We start from the raw sequence: 18,154 nt of genomic DNA, 5'->3' as shown, positions 1-18,154 counted from the left end.
GACCCTTAGTCACTATATTATGGAGTTTTGTTGACCTAATACTCAGTTCTACTAAATTAGTAGGAACCATATAACACAGCAACTGGCAAGAAATTGCTACATATCATGGAGAGAGTTTGAAAGAAAGAGAGAAGAACAGGAATACTACACACAAAACAAAGAGGTATGGTGGTGGTGATTTAAGGGCTTTCTTTTGTAATATACATACAGCATCATATCAGACATATTTTCTGGAACCCATTGTCTAAATTAAATGTTGGCAAGACGTTAAGTAATTAAGCACTCAATTATGCCAGGTGCTAAAAAAAAAAACCTGTGAAGAGTCTTTCATCAAAAAAGGGAAAATGTTAGTCTTAAGAAGAAGTGAAGAAGTGAAGAGAAACTGAAGAGCTGATAACTAAAACACTAAGGATGACTTGAAAGTATCAAGAATAAATGAGATGATTGAAGTACCTCTAATACATATGATAAATTCCCACATATCCATCTCCTTAATTACCACTATAAAATAATTGTAGATAAGCATTTTAAGCCCAGAAGGGAGTAGGATAGTTTTACTATTACATTAAATTAGGAGATTAATATGGGAGGAACCACACTAATAAAAATAGAGACCTCACTATGTCCAGAAATGGCTTTATCTGACTTGATCCAGAAAACTGATTGCGATTTTTGGAAATTACTATTTTCCTCATAGCCACAACTTGTTACTGAATTTTTAAATAACAGTGGAATTAGTGAGGGATTGCGATTTTCTAATGGATTATTGGAAAAAAGTAAAACTGATGAAGGAACCATTGGGAAGAAGCAAGAAAGACCAAAAAGATCACATAAGGACATTTTCTCCACCTTGAAAGCTTCATCCACAGTGTCTTCATTGATGCTACATGTTTTATTAAGAATGCAAAACATGTTAAATGGTATATTTAAGCATTAGTTTTAAATGATGATGCATTTTTAAAACGAATTGCTGTTGAGTTAAGGGTATGTAATTGTTGTATGCCTGCATAGATTAAACCAATTGAAACAAATCAGGGTGAAAATGGTAAGAATAGTGCAAGAGATACAAAGAATACTGGGAAGGAGTACATATATATCTTATAAGCCTATGTTAGTAAAAGGGTGTGTATAGATAATTGTATGATGAGCAAGTAAATGTGTATAGGACAATGGGAACCTCAAGTAAGATTATAGAATCACAAGGAAGTATAGAAGAGCTGTAAAATCTGAAAAGGAAGGAGGTGATTATAGCGAAGGAGAAAAGCCCTGGTATAATAAACCCAAAAGCTGTAAATAAAAAAAAAAAGCAGATATATGAGAAGGATAAAATAAAAGCACTGTAAGGTAAGACAAAATCCATTACTTCCACTGAAAGTCAATTGGTTATGAGGAAGGCATTATCAAAACACAATATAGAGAAAGGAAACTATAGTAAGAGCATGTGTGATGAGATTCCGAATGGACAACTTACAATAGATTTAGGCAACTCGGCCGATGGAAGGAATAAGGAAAAAGTCATAATTCCATTTCAGTTCAATAGAAGAAAAGGTGATATTTTAAAGAATGTTGATAAAAAAGGAATTAGGTAGAGGAATTACCCACATATGTATATGGATTCGATTAGAAGTGGCAAAATGGGGAAATAATTAAGAACTTTAAATATTGAATATAATGGGATTTAGATTTCGCAGACAGGATATCTGTCACTGTTGTGATGGAGCAACGCCTCAGCCAATATCTAAATCAGGCCCTAAGTTCTGAATATATGTCTGAGGTAAGTAAAAAAAAAAACAAGAGGGAACACTATAAAAGAAACTGGGAAACAATGTTCTAAACAATTTTGGACATTTGTCTAATTTTTACCAGTGGAATAGATATGCAGTAAATTATATGGTTATGGAAGATGGGTGGATGAAATATTTGGAACAAACCTATAGTGAAAGTTATACTGAACCCATCCTGCAGAAGTATGAGTATGATAAAGATCTGTTAAATAGTATTATGGCAAAATCTCTAAGAGAAGTAATTAAGTCCCTGAGACTGTTCAGACCAGTCTGAACAGACAATCTTCAGGCTGTATTTATTAAGACCAATTCAAACTGGTGGGCACAATTTTGTTTTAATGTAATTTAATTTTAATTTAGTGTCTAAATTAGTTACATTAACAGGGAGGTTCCTGGAAGTTGGAAATCGGCTATAATAATGCCTTTATATAAGAATGACAACTTATTTGATCCAAAATACTTCTGACTTACAAGTCTTATTGATGCAGAATTAAATGTATATATGAAATTCATACTCTTGAGTTTGAAAGAATGGATTGAGAGAAATGACAATTTCAATTAAAGAAGTTGGTTTTAGAGGAAGACATTCTAAAATCGGTCATTGCTTTAGCTTATGGTCTATTGCTCCACAGTTGATATAAAAAGTGTGACTCTGTTCTGCTCTTGTGTCGACTTCCTGGTGGCATTTGATTTGGTGAATTGGGAAATACTCGGAGAGAACCTAAGGGGCTAGAAATCAAGGGTTGTTAGCAATTCTTAAAGAATTGCAATGAGGAATTGGGCAAGAATAGAACTGGATGATATGCTATTTGGAAAAACTCAATAAGGAATGGTTTACGCTCGAGTTGTGTCATAGAATCAATGCTATTCACCGTGTGTTTGATGGATTTTCCTTCTGCATTATCGAGTAGACACTTGTTCTCACCAAAAATAGAAGGGAGAGACATGTGCCATGTATTTTGTATGCCGATGGCTTGGTAATCATGGATATGGCACAAGTTGGTCTGCAAAGAAATCTAGGAGCCTTTTATAGGTACTGTGTTTCAAAAACACAGAGTACAATAAAATGGAAAAAATTAAATGATGGTTTGTGGACCTAAGAAACAATTGTACCAAATGGTATGCAGATATACCAATGATAAAGGAAGTTAGAATTTACATATATCTTGGTATGATTTTACAGTAAATCTAGACAGGAACACCGACTATAATATCGTACGATCACATGTGTTACCAGCTATCGCAGAGTTTTGAAAATTTAGTAGTGATTTCGTTAGTCCCACTATATCTTTGGTCTTGTAAGCATTTAAAGCAAGTTCATATGGTATGGGAATTTTATATGTGATTTTTCTTCAACCTCTCCAATCATCAATGATACAGGCCATAAGAATGGGGATGAGATTAGTATTTTGGAACATTATATCAGTTAAGCTCACATTGAAATTTTGAAATCGATTATTAACATCTGAAGAAGGAAGGATTGCTTCCTATTGTAGGAAAGAATTATTGACTAGTGATCTAAGGTTGACTGAGAGTCTGGGGAAGCAATTGGAGAAAACAGCTGCGTTGCTTTCTATAGACTCTTCTACTTCAGGATTGGTGATACAATTGTCGCGTAGGTTCTCATTATCCTAATGAGGCTACTGGATTTGGGCGGCAGAATCACCAGAATTGTGGGGTACTGGTTACAATTCCACACCATGTGATGCCTGTCAGCCTAATCTGGGTTTTCCAGCTAACTAGCAGCGCCTCATCTCTGCCCAAGAGCAGGGATGATTGTGGCAACTAGACGCATGACAAAAAAGACTCCTGAGGGGAATCGTGGTCGATCAGATCTCACCCCTTTCTCTCAGTTGCATTAGTCTCACACAGGCAAAGGCAAACAGAGGCAGAATATAGTTCAATAAAGGTTCATTGAAGTACCTGCATCTTAGATACAGTGGCATGTATTGCAATAACTAGGATGATAAAACACAATAGAATCAAAATCGTGACAAGGAGAATGAAACACAAAAACAGTACCACCATACTGTCACTAGGAGTGATATATATTTTTCATACCTAAGCTATGTTAGAGCACAGCGTGATAAGCCCTAATCCGTTCTTCAAGTTTCCCCCTGAGAAGAAATCATACCCCATACCTGAGCAAGGAAGCCTGTTGTCTAAAGAGACACCGTCCCCATGTAGGCCATGGGTTCGGCAGTCTAAGCAGGCAGCTGTAGCGAAGATGTTCAGCAATTAGCATGCAGTTGTGGTCATCTGGCTGGAATCTCCGTGTATGGGACAGAGAAGTGTTTTATAATAAAACAACTGATGTTCTAGGAAAATGTCCCCATGTAAGGATGTGCATGTTTCTGTGAATGTTGAAGACACAGCATACCACTTTTGCCGGCAACCCTATCTAGCTGCAGCCCTGTGCAAAGAACAAAGTGAAATGAACGCAGTGCTAAGAATGTGATGCTTTCCTAGGCGAAAGAACAGCTAGATAGAGAAAAAAAAAATCGCAAATGTTGCTAATGCTAGAAAAATAAAGCGATGCTGAATAAAACGTAACTGGGATAAAGTGCACAACAGCAAGCCTAGTTTGCTAAAATAATGTGTCTAAAATAGTTATACAAAACAATCATCTAAATAAGAATTGTGGACCAAAATAGAAATGGCATAGAGTGAACAAGATTTGAATTGTTTGCGAAAGATGACTTCTATAATTTCCTTGATGGATTTTATGAACAATTATATAGTGTTGCCTTAGATTTTGGTGCTACACAATAAAGAGATATGCTATTTTAAAATTTAGGATTGGGTTAAACCCTTTTTATTTTTGATATGAGATAGCTAAGTCACCACATTAAAAAGGGGAAGTATGTAAACGTGTCAAATATGAATTATTCTGATGTACATATTTTAGTGGATCGTTTATTTAAAAGGGACAAAAGGAGTAGATTTTCAAAACTAATTCTAATTAAGTATTGTGTAGGTTCATGCATGGAAACAATGAAACTATTGTTTACAATGCAGTTTTTAGATGCAATAAGTGCTGTGGGGATTTTTTGTACTGATGGTGAAAGTTAATTTTATTTTGAGTTTAGTTGATTAGATAAGTTATAATAATGTATGTATTATGGTAATGGATCATAGTTTAGTGGACTATGGTCTCAAAAAAACTGCTACTCCCTCAATTCACTAAGGGGAAGGATATTATTGTGTGTTTGCATGGGTTCAACTATGAGAGAATAGATAATAAGTGTTGGATATGGGGTCTCTAGTTGGCAGAGATATACACCCTTGTCCAAATAGGGACCACAATCCTAGTCAGGGTAAGTCACCCACAATCCAAATTATTCTGTGCCTACCCTCTGGTAGCTTGGCAGTGAGCAGTCAGGCTTAACTTAGAAGGCAATGTGTAGAGTATTTGTGCAACACATCATACAGTAACACAGTGAAGACACCACAAAAGCACACCACACATGTTTAGAAAGATATAGGATATTTATCTGATTAAATTAAAGTGGAAACGATAAATATTTAATAAGCACAAGTGGAAATATCAAAAACGAGTCTTAGATCTTAAAAATCAGCAGTTGCCTCTTGTGTGCACAAAGTACTTGGTTTGCGTAAAAAAGTACACGCACAGAGACCGCAGAGGAGGAGATGCGTGGGAAAATACGGTGTGCGTCTTATTTTCTGGCACGGAACAGACGATGCGTCATTTCTTTCCACGCTGGAAGGGTCTTTGCATTGATTTCTGGCACACAGTCTTGGTTCCTCACTGCGATGCAGATTTCTTTTTTTACATCCAGGGACGATGCGTGGAAATCCTGGGCGTGCAGGACGAAGTCTCAGGCATTGCATCGATGCATGGAATTTCTGTCGCACAGGAGGCGCTGCGTCCATTCATCTCTCAGTAAGTCGGGCTGCATTGTTCCGGCTCGGCTGTGCATCGATTTGGTAGGGCTGTGTGTCGAATTTCCAGTCTCAACGCAGGTGCTGCATCGATTTTCGCTCAGAAAGTCGGGCTGCGTCATTCCGGTTCGGCTGTGCAACGATTTTCTCATCGCAGGGCAGGCTGTGCATCGTTTGCAGCAGGCTGTGCATCGATTTTCGACGCACAAGGAGTTTCCTTGAAGAGATGAAGTCCTTTTGCCCCTCACACATCAGAAACAGGAGGCAAGCTCAATCCAAGCCCTTGGGGAGCATTTCTCAGCACAGTCAGAGGCCAGCAGGGCAGCAGGGCATCAGCAAGGCAGCAGTCCTTCACAACAAAGCAGTCCAGGTGAATCCTTTGGGCAGCCAGGCAGTTCATCTTGACAGTTTGCAGGTTCAGGTCCAGAAGTGTCTGTCCAAGGAAGTGTCTGATTTGGAGGGGTCAGGGACCCAGTTTATATACCCAAAAATGCATTTGAAGTGGGGGAGACTTCAAAGAGTGGTTTTGAAGTGCACAAGGTCCCCTTTCAGTACAGGTGTGTCTGCCAGGGTCCCAGTAGGGGGTTTGGCAGTTCATTGTGCAAGGGCAGGCCACTAGCCTTTGAAATATAAGTGTCAGGATGTCCACCCTCCCAGCTCAGGAAGACCCACTGAGTATGTAGATGAGTGCTGGTGTGTCTGAGTATCTTGTGTTTGTGGTTGTCTGGGTTAAATGCACACTGGAGCTGTCAACCAGCCCAGCCAGGCGTGAATTGGAGACAGGCTGTAAGGCACAGATGGATTTTAAGTGTAGAGAAATGCTCATTTTCTAAAAGTAGCATTTCTAAAATAGTAAAACAAAATCAAACTTCACCAATAAGCAGGATTTTGTACTGCCATTCTGGCCTTATTAAATATGACCAGGTTTCCACTTTCTGATCAGAATCTACCACTCACACAGTATAGGAAGGTAGCCCTAATGCTATCCTATGAAAGGAGCAGGCCTCACAGAAGTGGAAAACGAATTTAGGAGTTTTCCACTACCAGGACATATAAACCACGCATGTATATGTCCTGCCATTTACCTACATAGCAACCTGCCCCATGGGTTAGCTAGGGCCTACCTTAGGGGTGACTTATATGTATAAAAAAGGGCGAGTTCAAGGCTTGGCAAGTACATTTAAATGCCAAATCGCAGTGGCAGTGAAACTGCACACAGGCCTGCAATGGCAGGCCTGAGGCATGGTTAAGAGGCTACTTATGTGGGTAGCACAATCAGTGCTGCAGGCCCACTAGTAGCATTTCATTTTTAGGCCCTGGACACATGTAGTGCACTTTACTAGGGACATACAAGTAGATCAAATATGCCAATTGGGCATGAACCAATGTTACCATATGCATATGTACTTTAGCACTGATTAGCAGTGGTAAAGTGTGCAGAATCCTAAAACCAGCAAAAACAGTGTCAGAAAAATGGAGGGAGGTTGGCAAAATGTTGGGGGATGACCATCCTAAGGTTGTCAGGTCTAACAATAAGGACATTTGGTCTTAGTTGATCTTTTCTTTTGGTTTTTAGACCTTATCAATCTTTATGTTAACACAGTTTTTTCGCTATCTTGCGTTTAATACAATAGTCCAGTGGTTCTTAATCTTTTTAATTCTGAGGACCCACACTTATTATTACTGAAATCCGGGAACTCCCACTGAGTCATTATTGAAATCCAAGGTCCCCCAATAATTCATTATTGGAGCCCAGGGACCCCAGACAAAGCAATTTTGATGACTTGAACTGCAAAACAATACACAAAATTAAGGAAACAAGCATTCATCCAACAAATACACATTTTGCCTCTTTAGGTATATACACTTTATATCTCTGTTAATGTTATTCTCCTTCGGAGTATAACCACGTAATGATTAGGTACAAAGAATAAATTGAATTAATGTTGTGGTCTTGACTGCTCAGCCTGAATGACCTAGTTAGTCAGTCAGTAAATCATTATTTCAGCTTGACAGATCATAGAAGATCTCAATACATCCATCAACAATTCATCTTGATAAAAAGACAAATGGCCAGATAATCACAAATAGACCCTGAACACCTCATCACAAAAATGTTAAAACATGGTTCCAGTGGATGCTCCTCTGCTATGGCGGAGGAGCGTCACCCCCCCCCCCCCCCCACCAGCAGAAGCTGCAAACCTTTCACAATGAAAGGATAATAAAATATGTTTATTATCCTTTCATTGTGAAAGGGGCGGGGCATTGGGGGTGATGAGCAGTGAGGGGAGTGCACTGTGCCCTCCCCTCAGAGTGCATGTGTGTTTGGCCGGCCATCTTGGTCAGGATTGGCCGCAGGGTAGGCTGGGAGCCTGTGCCTGCCTGCTGAGGAGACAACAGAGGATCGGCGGTGCAGAGGTAAGGTTTTTTTGTATTTATCTTTTTCATTTTATTAATCCCAGCCCACGCGTGCTGCCTCGCCCCCGTAACTCTCGCGAGCCGCGATTGCATGGTTCTAATCTCACTTTTAGACAAGTTACATAGAAATTCTGGGCTAATAAACAAGTGAAACCTGTCCAGATTCATGCACACCTTCCTGATATACCAAAACCGGGGAATGCAAATCACGTTATCTAAAGTTAAAACATCAGGTAGGACAAGCCAACTAAAAGATTTCTCATAATTTAGACCACACTGAATGCCATAATAGCAAGGGATGGAGCCTTATCATGTGTCAACTCCTCATGACATATGAAGTTTGAACAGCTGCAAGAAACGGCAAGTAGCCTCTTCAGAAAATCATTTTCAGCGGTTTGCAATGTCCTTCAGTCTGTGAAACCCCACAAAATGCACTTCGCTTTATAGATGATTCACAATTCCTTAATGGGCTTCTGCTCTATTTGAATGCAAATCTAAATACAGGGGCGCCTCCTTCATTAGGGCAGAGGAGAGTTGCCCCCGCCGGCAGCTGTGGCTGCAAACCTTTTACCAAAAAATGATAATAAACTGTGCTTATCGGTTTTTGGTAAAACGGGTTGGGGCCACAGGCTGTGACGAGCCCTGAGGAGAGTGCAGAGTACTCCCGCTCAGTGCGCATGTATGTTTGGCCAGCCATCTCGGGCCTGCCAAACACACATGTGCAGTAGGCCCTCTCCAGTCCAGCAACACAGTTGCAGGGCTGGAGAGAGCATGCACAGGCTCCCAGTCTGCCTGGGAGCACCCTAGCTGGGCGCTCCCAGCCAATCCTGACACTGCTCTGAGCAGCATAAGGATTGGCCGCAGGGCAGGCTGGGAGCCTGTGCCTGCAGCCAGCACAGGAGCGGATGGAGGGGTGCAGCGGTGTCTATGGAGGTATGTTTTTTTTTCTACTAATTTAATTTGTATTTCCCCCCCTTTGTGCGCCACCCTGCCCTTTCTGCGCGCCGCAAGCCGCGACTGTCTAAATATGTCCTCAGTGGGTCTCTCAAACTGTGGTCTAGGTGTATTTCTTAAGTGAGTCCAACCTCCAACCTCATTTAGGGGCATATTTACAAGTCCCTAGCAGCACCTTGCGCTGCCCGAGCGTCATTTATTTACGCTAAGAAGGCCTTTTTCCCGGGTCATATTTGCTTGCATTGCGCACTTTGTAAACCCTTGCGCCAGATTATGCCTGCGCCAGGCATATTGTATGCAAGGGGAGCCGTTCCGACGCAGGGAGGCCTGAAAAAATGCCACAGTGAAATTTACAACAATTCACTGTGCCATTTTTACTGTCATTTTTAAGAAGCACCCATTTTACTCAATGGGACTCCCTGTGCTTTGCTGCACTAGCGTCAACATTTTTGATGCTAGTGCAGCAAAGCGCCACAATAGCATCACAAACTTTGACACTATTGTCCTAACAAGGTGCGTAGTATTGTAAATACAGTGCAACCATGGTGTCGTTAGGTGGAGCAAGGGTGATGCAAGAAAAGGGGCGCATTAGGACCGATGCACCACTTTCTTGTAAATATGTTCCTTCCACAGATAAGAGAAAGTGGCAACTATACCAACTGAACCTAGTGTGTGCCTTAACAGCCTTAGGACCACATACCACTATGTAAGGCTTACTCAGATTTGTATTCAGGTCCAACTGGTGCATAGATGATGTACATGCCTCTAACAACTTTTGAAGACCTTTGCCGACTTTGATATTAAAACTGCATTGGTATTAAAACAGCAGAGACTTCACAGACTTAGGGCCTGATTTAGATCTTGGTGGTAACAGTTCTGCTGTCAATTTTTCAACAAAATTCCCAACTGCGCTGACAGCATCATAACAGAAATCGGCTGACGGCAGGACTCCAGCCCCCCTTCCTGCCGAGCAGGTTTGGATGTGCTTCCTGCCAAGCCAACTGTGGCAGTGCTACCTCCACATCTGAGTTGGTAGATCTGGCGGGGGGATGAGGTAAAACCCTACCTTTTTTCCTGATTCCACTTTTGTTTTTGACTAGACCAGACCTTCCGTCTCTGCTGCCGCTGGACCATGGAGAAAACACAACCCCCTTGTCCTCAGATTTGAAGGTAGGGAACTTGAATTGTCAGTCTAAGTTGTGTAGTCACTGAACCTGAGCTCAGGACCACTGCAGTCATATACATGTCACAGTAATTTTTTTTAATCACTGTGACATGCATATGTCGGGAACACATTTGGATTGGACATGGGTGGGGACACACCGGTACAAGGCACATAGCACACACACACAGATGTCATTTTGAAGTCAGTATTCATTGCCGAATTAATGCTGACACCACAATGATATACCAGTCACACTTGTCTACTGTGTTAATGTGTGCACGTATTTGTGAAGTTGTGCTTGCAGGTGTGTATGTGAGCCAGTACATGTATGTATGTGTGTGATTGGATTAGCTGGTTGTGGTGGAGGGACCTAGTGTAGATGATGTGGTTGTGTCAGATTGTGTGTCACTTGCACATTGGTCTGATGTTGTGTATGTTGGGTTATGTGTTGTGTTGCTGTGTGTAACATTCAGGTGAGTGTTGTTGTGTGGTGGTCGTTGTCGTGATGTGTGTAGTTATGCTTTTGTGTGAGTGTGTTTGTGTAGATGAGTGTTGTAGTTGTATCATGTGGGTGTAGTGTCAATAGTGTGTGTATGTTGTGTCATGGATGTATTGTAATGTGTGTTTTCAGCATGTATGAGTTGTGCTGTGGTAGAATGGCACTGGATAATAGTGTGTATGTGGTTTGTTGTGTAGTGTACGGGAACCATATGGCTAAGGTACAGTATGGGGGTGATTCTAAGTCTGGCGGGCGGCGGAGGCCGCCCGCCAGACTTCCCCCTCCAAAATACCGCTCCGCGGTCGGAAGACCGCTGAGGATATTCTGGGTTTTGCACTGGGCTGGCGGACGACCGCCAAAAGGCCGCCCGCCAGCCCAGTGCAAAACTACCTTCCCACGAGGACGCCGGCTCCGAATGGAGCCGGCGGAGTGGGAAGGTGCGACGGGTGCAGTGGCACCCGTCGCGAATTTCACTGTCTGCAATGCAGACAGTGAAATTCTTTGTGGGGCCCTCTTACGGGGGCCCCTGCAGTGCCCATGCCATTGGCATGGGCACTGCAGGGGCCCCCAGGGGCCCCACGACAACCCATACCGCCATCCTGTTCCTGGCGGGCGAACCGCCAGGAATAGGATGGCGGTATGGGCTGTCAGAATCCCCATGGCGGTGCAGCGAGCTGCGCCGCCATGGAGGATTCAAATGGGCAGCGGAAAACCGACGGGAGACCGCCGGTTTTCCACTTCTGACCGCGGTCAAACCGCCACGGTCAGAATGCCCAGCGGGGCACCGCCAGCCTGTTGGCGGTGCCCCTGTCATTTTAGCCCTGGCGGTCTTGGACCGCCAGGGTGAGAATGACCCCCTATGTGTGTGACTTACCTCTCTCCCATAGCCACTGCCATTGTACCATGTCCATTGAGTCCCACAATGGATTCCCTCAGTCAGCAATCTGCCACCAGTACACCGCATGCAGGACTGCAACATCTACAAATGGTTAGCGGGAGCCTGCCATCCTAGCGGCTCGGGGAGCACTCCGTCATGGTGGTCGATGGCTCAGTCGCAATACATCTAAATACGGTGGCACTCGGGTCCGCCATGGCTTGCCGCTAATACCGTGTATATATGTAAATTGGGTCCTTAGTCTGACAGCGGTAAGGGTTTTCCCTTCCAGTAGCCACTGACACAGAAAAGGTCCTAGCAGATAGTGCCTTCTGGAAAGAGGTCCAACGAGGAAGAAAATTCAAGTGAACAAATTGTCGAGGAAGTGTCCAGAAGCGGGCAGGAGAGACACAGACCCAGTAGGTGAATAGGAGACATGTTACCCTTGATGAATGTGTGACTACAGGGGCATGTCCCGCACTCTTCCTATGCAGCCTAGTAGCTACATATAAGGAGGAACCCAAGAAGGGAATCGGATCAGAACAAGGACACTATATTGTCCTTCTTGCATGACAGATGTGTGTTGCATGTTGTGGTTTGCCCTGACTAAATGTAGTTAGGTTTGACTGACATATAAAGACATCACTCTGGGGCATAGTTTCTGAATCCTGATGAAAGCCTTGGACAAGATGGCCATCTTGACATGGGACTGATATATGTTGATGTTTATACATAGGGTATATCGCCATTACTTCCATAGACACCCCTTTATATTATTTTAATCATACCAGAAACATGGTGAATAAAAGGGATACCTTGGTGTTTTGAGGTATTTTTAGCCCTAGACCCCAGCAGGAAAATTATCCTAATTTCTCCCTGGAACATGTTTTAGCCCATCCAGGTTTTTAGGGATCAGGATGAGACTCAATGATGAAGAATGACACCATTAGAGTGTGTGGGTGTCTATCTAACAACACTGTTATGTCTAAACAATGTGGGTGTAACTTCAATCCATGTGTACCACCTATCCACCAATGTTCACTGGAGTAACATTTATGCGTGTAGGATACCTTGCTGTGGAGGTAGGAGTAGAAGACAAATGGAGTCAAAAGTAATAAGGGAAAGGAAACATGGCAAAGCTTCAGGAAGAAATCCAGCAGCAAATAATGGAAGCATTGTGACAGAGTCATCTCCTTTATATTGATTTGGGAAATGCTTCATTAACTTTCAGAGCAACAGCCATCCTTGGTTGGGGTGAGTATTAACTTCCGCACTGACCTCACCAAGGAGCCCTGTGAAGGGGTCGAGCAGGCTGGCCCATCGTACAGTATGCATTGTCTGCAAGAAGGCCCCCTCAGAGAAGAATGCTACAAAGGAGGAATGCACCGGCAGTTTGGCCATCGTGTAGCCACTGTGTGAAGAAAGAAAGGTGTCACGTCTCTTTAAGACACACTCTCTGTAGAATGGCAAGCAGGTCGGCAGTTGCACCAGGAATTGCCACAGAGGCATGACAATTAAATCCAAACCAAAACAACAAGTATTTCCAATACTTTTTCCTGTCTTTTGAAGAATCACTGTCTGCTCCAATTCTTTGTACTTTCGGCGTTGCCTTTTCTCTGCTTTGTGAAGTCTTCTTAGTCTTTTCTCATTTCCTATATTGGGTTGGCTCTCCCATCTCTCTTTAGTCATCTCTAAGAGAAGTCTGGATTTGTGTCAGAATAAGAGTTCAAATGGGGAGAATCCGAAGGTGCTTTGTGTCTGACACTGGACACAGAAAAAGTGCAAAACTGAGCATCTTATCCCAGTGTTTCCCTTCTAATTCACTGATTTTCTTTAGAGTCCATTTACGAGTGGCATTATGGGCGTCATTTCAACATTGGCGGTAGAAGCCGCATACCGCCGTGCAGAAGACCGCCAACACACTGCCGCGACCGCGGAATTAGGCCACGGTCATTATGACCCAAAGGCCGGAATCCGCCAAAATCTAGACACCCACACAAGTCCGCCACACCAAAGGTCAGTGATAAACTGGCGATAACAAAACCTCCACCGTCACGCCAACAGGAATACACCCACACTATCACGACCCACGAATCCACGTGGCGGTCTTTCAACCGCGGTATTCCATTGGCAGTACACACTGCTGCGCTCAAAATACACACACATATACAAAACACTACCACATTGGACATTTCAAAATACACACACCTGATACACATACACACACCACTCCCACACACCCAATACAATATAAAACATACACCCACATCGCCCACAAACCCCTACAACAACAATTGCGACAGAAGGCCAGAGAGAGACAACACCATCTACAAACCAGCATCCACAGGCACTCAACACCATCACTCACACAACATCCACGCACCTCACACAACACACCACTAAATATCACCCCACACATCACAACGCACACCACCCCACACATCACCCATACCACCCCATGGCACGGCAAAGACACCCCAGGTTCTCTGAGGAGGAGCTCAGGGTCATGGTGGAGGAAATCATCCGGGTAGAGCCACAACTATTTGGATCACAGGTGCAGCACACCTCCATAGCTAGGAAGATGGAGCTATGGCGAAGAATCGTGGACAGGGTCAACGCAGTGGGACAGCACCCAAGAAATAGGGATGACATCAGGAAGAGGTGGAACGACCTACGGGGGAAGGTGCGTTCCGTGGTCTCAAGACACCACATCGCGGTACAGAGAACTGGCAGTAAACCCCCACCTCCTCCCCCACAACTAACAACATGGGAGGAGCAGGTCTTGGCTATTCTGCATCCTGAGGGCCTTGCAGGAGTAGCTGGAGGAATGTACTCTGGTAAGTAAAATCTTTACTATTACATCCCCCACCCTACCTGCATGCCATCACATACCCCCACCCTCGCCCTCACCCCCATCACTCCTACTCCTCACACATGTCCCAATATCACAAACCACCCATCCCAAAATCAAGCCCTGCATGTAACACCAAAGCATGGACACCCATCACCAAGCCAAAGCATGGCCACTGCACATACCCATACACCCCACTAAACCATCATCACACAAGGTCCTACACAGGAATGTAAGCACTGGGGTACACGGTCACCCACCCATTACACACCATGGCACACACAGATGCAATAATCATGCTTTTACACCCCTGCAGGACCCCTACCCAATGTCACCGGACAGGAGGGTCCAGACATTTCCACTCCACCCACAGAAGAGGCCCACAGTGATGACAGCAGCTCTGTCCAACTGGATCTAGACGACCAGCCCGGCCCATCTGGGACCTCGGGACAGTCGGTTCCCCTCACACAGCCACAGGCCACTACAGAGCTTCCCCCCTTTGGAAACACCAGCACAGCACCCACCCAGCGGGCCCATACCTCTGTCCCCAGGACTCGTCAATCAGCAGTGTGTCCACCACTACAGGGAACCCAGGCTAACCCACCTCCAACAACACCAGGGACCTGGGGGCAGTGGTAGTGGGCACACGGTTCAGGGGACAGAGGCCCAGGAACACAGGGGAACTGGGAGGGCTGCTGTGCGACAGGGGGAGGACAGGCCCAGGGAACCCACTCTCCACGAGGCCCTCTCCAACATCATGGGAGCCTACCACCATTCCCAGGAGACGATGGAAACGGTACTGGCCAAGTTTTAGGAGACCCAGCGGCTGCAAGAGGAACAGTATTTGGGCTTCAGGGAGGAACTCAAATCCATCAGTTCCACCCCGGGCACCATTGTAGTGGTGCTGAAGGAACTCCTCAACACCAGGAGGGACACTGTGGCACTACAAGGGGCCCCTGACACTAGCCTTGACAATGAACTGCCCACCTCCTCCGCCGGCGCTAGTGGACAGGAGGCACCGCCACAGGACCACCACACCAGCACCCCAGCCCCTGCAGAGGGCAAACCACCCCACAAGCAGTCCCTGAGATCCAGGACAAAGACAGAGAACGATGCCAAGAACCCCGCCAAGAAATGAGACCACCCTGATTGTCATCCTTCTGTCCCACCTTGTCACCCTGTCCATACTTAAACTGCCCCAGCTCCACTTCCTATATCCCTTTGGACAATGTGCCTGTGAGACTAATAGACTGGACTCTGCCATGGACATTCCTCCACCATCAACCCTCACCATTTTACAACCCCCTCCAATATTGAGCACTTAAATAAACACCCTTACAGCACAAAACAATCTGGAGTCTGTCTGTGATTTCGAAATATTGTATTAGCAATTACAGTGCCAAAATGCTCTTTCAAATGTAATGTCAACATACCTATGTCACACAGCTCTCGTCCATGAGGAAACAAAGCAGATGTCACACAGTGGGACCCACATCTGTGAAATCGTAAGGGAAAGTGTCAACTCAGTGACCATACACTGGATGAAAATGACAGACAGTAGAAAGGTAGTAGATTTAAATTAGATGTAGCAGGTAGGTTTGTCTTCTTGTCTTCTTACCTGTGTCTCACTGGAAGTATTGCAGGATCACTGTGTTCCTGTTGTCGATGTCCTCTTCTTCTGCTTCCTCGTCTTCACTGTCCACAGGCTCCACAGCTGCCACAACACCTCCATCTGGACCATCCTCCTGCAGAAAAGGCACCTGTCGTCGCAAAGCCAAGTTGTGAAGCATACAGCAGGCCACAATGATCTGGCATACCTTCTTTGGTGAGTAGAATAGGGAACCACCTGTCATATGGAGGCACCTGAACCTGGCCTTCAGGAGGCCGAAGGTCCGCTCTATAATCCTCCTAGTTCGCCCAGAGGCCTCATTGTAGCGTTCCTCTTCCCTTGTCCTGGGATTCCTCACTGGGGTCAGTAGCCATGACAGGTTGGGGTAACCAGAGTCACCTGCAAATGGCGAGGAACAACTGTTAGACACACACTAACTCATAGGGACATCCACAGACCCAGACAACTATTCCCACTGATTTAAGTCCAGGTGCTCACCTAATAGCCACACCCGGTGCCTCTGTAGTTGCCCCATCACATAAGGGATGCTGCTATCCCGCAGGATGTAATCGTCATGTACTGAGCCAGGGAATTTGGCATTCACATGGGAGATGTACTGGTCTGCCAAACACACCATCTTCACATTCATCGAATGGTAACTCTACTGGTTTCTGTACACCTGTTCACTCCTGCGGGGGGGGGTACCAAGGCTACATGTGTCCCATCAATTGCACCTATGATGTTAGGGATATGTCCCAGGGCATAAAAGTCACATTTCACTGTAGGCAATTCCTCCACCTGAGGGAAAACAATGGAGCTCCGCATGTGTTTCAGCAGGGCAGACAACACTCTGGACAACACGTTGGAAAACATAGGCTGGGACATCCCTGGTGCTATGGCCACTGTTGTTTGAAAAGACCCACTTGCTAGGAAATGGAGTACTGACAGCACCTGCACTAGAGGGGGGATTCCTGTGGGATGGCGGATAGCTGACATCAGGTCTGGCTCCAACTGGGCACACAGTTCCTGGATTGTGGCACGATCAAGCCTGTAGGTGATGATCACATGTGTTTCCTCCATTGTCGATAGGTCCACCAGCGGTCTGTACACCAGAGGATGCCGCCATCTCCTCACATGCCCTAGCGGACGGTGTCTATGGAGAACAGCGGGCACAGAGTCAACCAACTCAGAGGTACGGAAACAAAGCTTACTCTGAACATATTCATAAATTGAAATTTGCCTGTATGAGTAGTAAGGCAAGGCCTAGGTATGTGTGACGCAGTCAAAAATAAACCCATGTGGGCCCCTGAAATGGCGACTGCCTGACCTGTAAGGTGGGACAAGGGGATATGAGGTAACTGCGCTGGCGTTGTACACCGACGCGGTAGGCGGTCGAAGACCGCAGCGCAATCCTGCATTGGTTAACATTGGACCCTATGGGTCCCAGGAGCCAATGACGATGTACGCCGGCGGTGATGGTACGCACCGCCGCGGACGTGACCACCATTTTCTCTCTGTTCAATCACTCTATACCTGATCTTCGACAGGAGAGGACCTACACTCCAAGTGCTGCTGTGACCTCAGTCTGGAAGAGACAATGGCTCGTGTGTCTGGGGAAAGGGCCTCTGCTTTCAACACAGAGGAGTTGGAGAAACTAGTGGATGGGGTCCTCCCCCAGTACACGCTACTCTACGGTCCTCCAGACAAACAGGTAAGTACACTGTGAGCATGCTGTATGGACAATGCCTGTGTGGAGTGGTGTGGATGAAAGATAGGGGGGGGTGAGAATGAGGCGTGCATGAAACGACGGTGAGTGCATTTGCGTCATGGCAATGGTAGGGATGCGGGCCAGTGACTGTGACGGTGCAGTTGTAATTACTACTCTTTTTCACCTGTACAATTCCTGTAGGTCAGCGCCCACCAGAAGAAGGACACAGACGGAACACCCACTGCCGGAAAAGATGGGAGGACATTCACCTCTGGAGCAAGAAGACGGCGGAGGCCCAGCTGGGGATGGCCTCCCAACGTGGGAGGGGTGCTCATCGCACCATGACCCCCCTGATGTTCAGGATCATGGCGGTGGCGTACCCGGAGTTG

Source organism: Pleurodeles waltl, chromosome 1_1 (genome assembly GCF_031143425.1).
Source record: "Pleurodeles waltl isolate 20211129_DDA chromosome 1_1, aPleWal1.hap1.20221129, whole genome shotgun sequence".
Taxonomy (NCBI): Eukaryota; Metazoa; Chordata; class Amphibia; order Caudata; family Salamandridae; genus Pleurodeles; species Pleurodeles waltl.
This window is presented reverse-complemented; position numbering follows the sequence as displayed.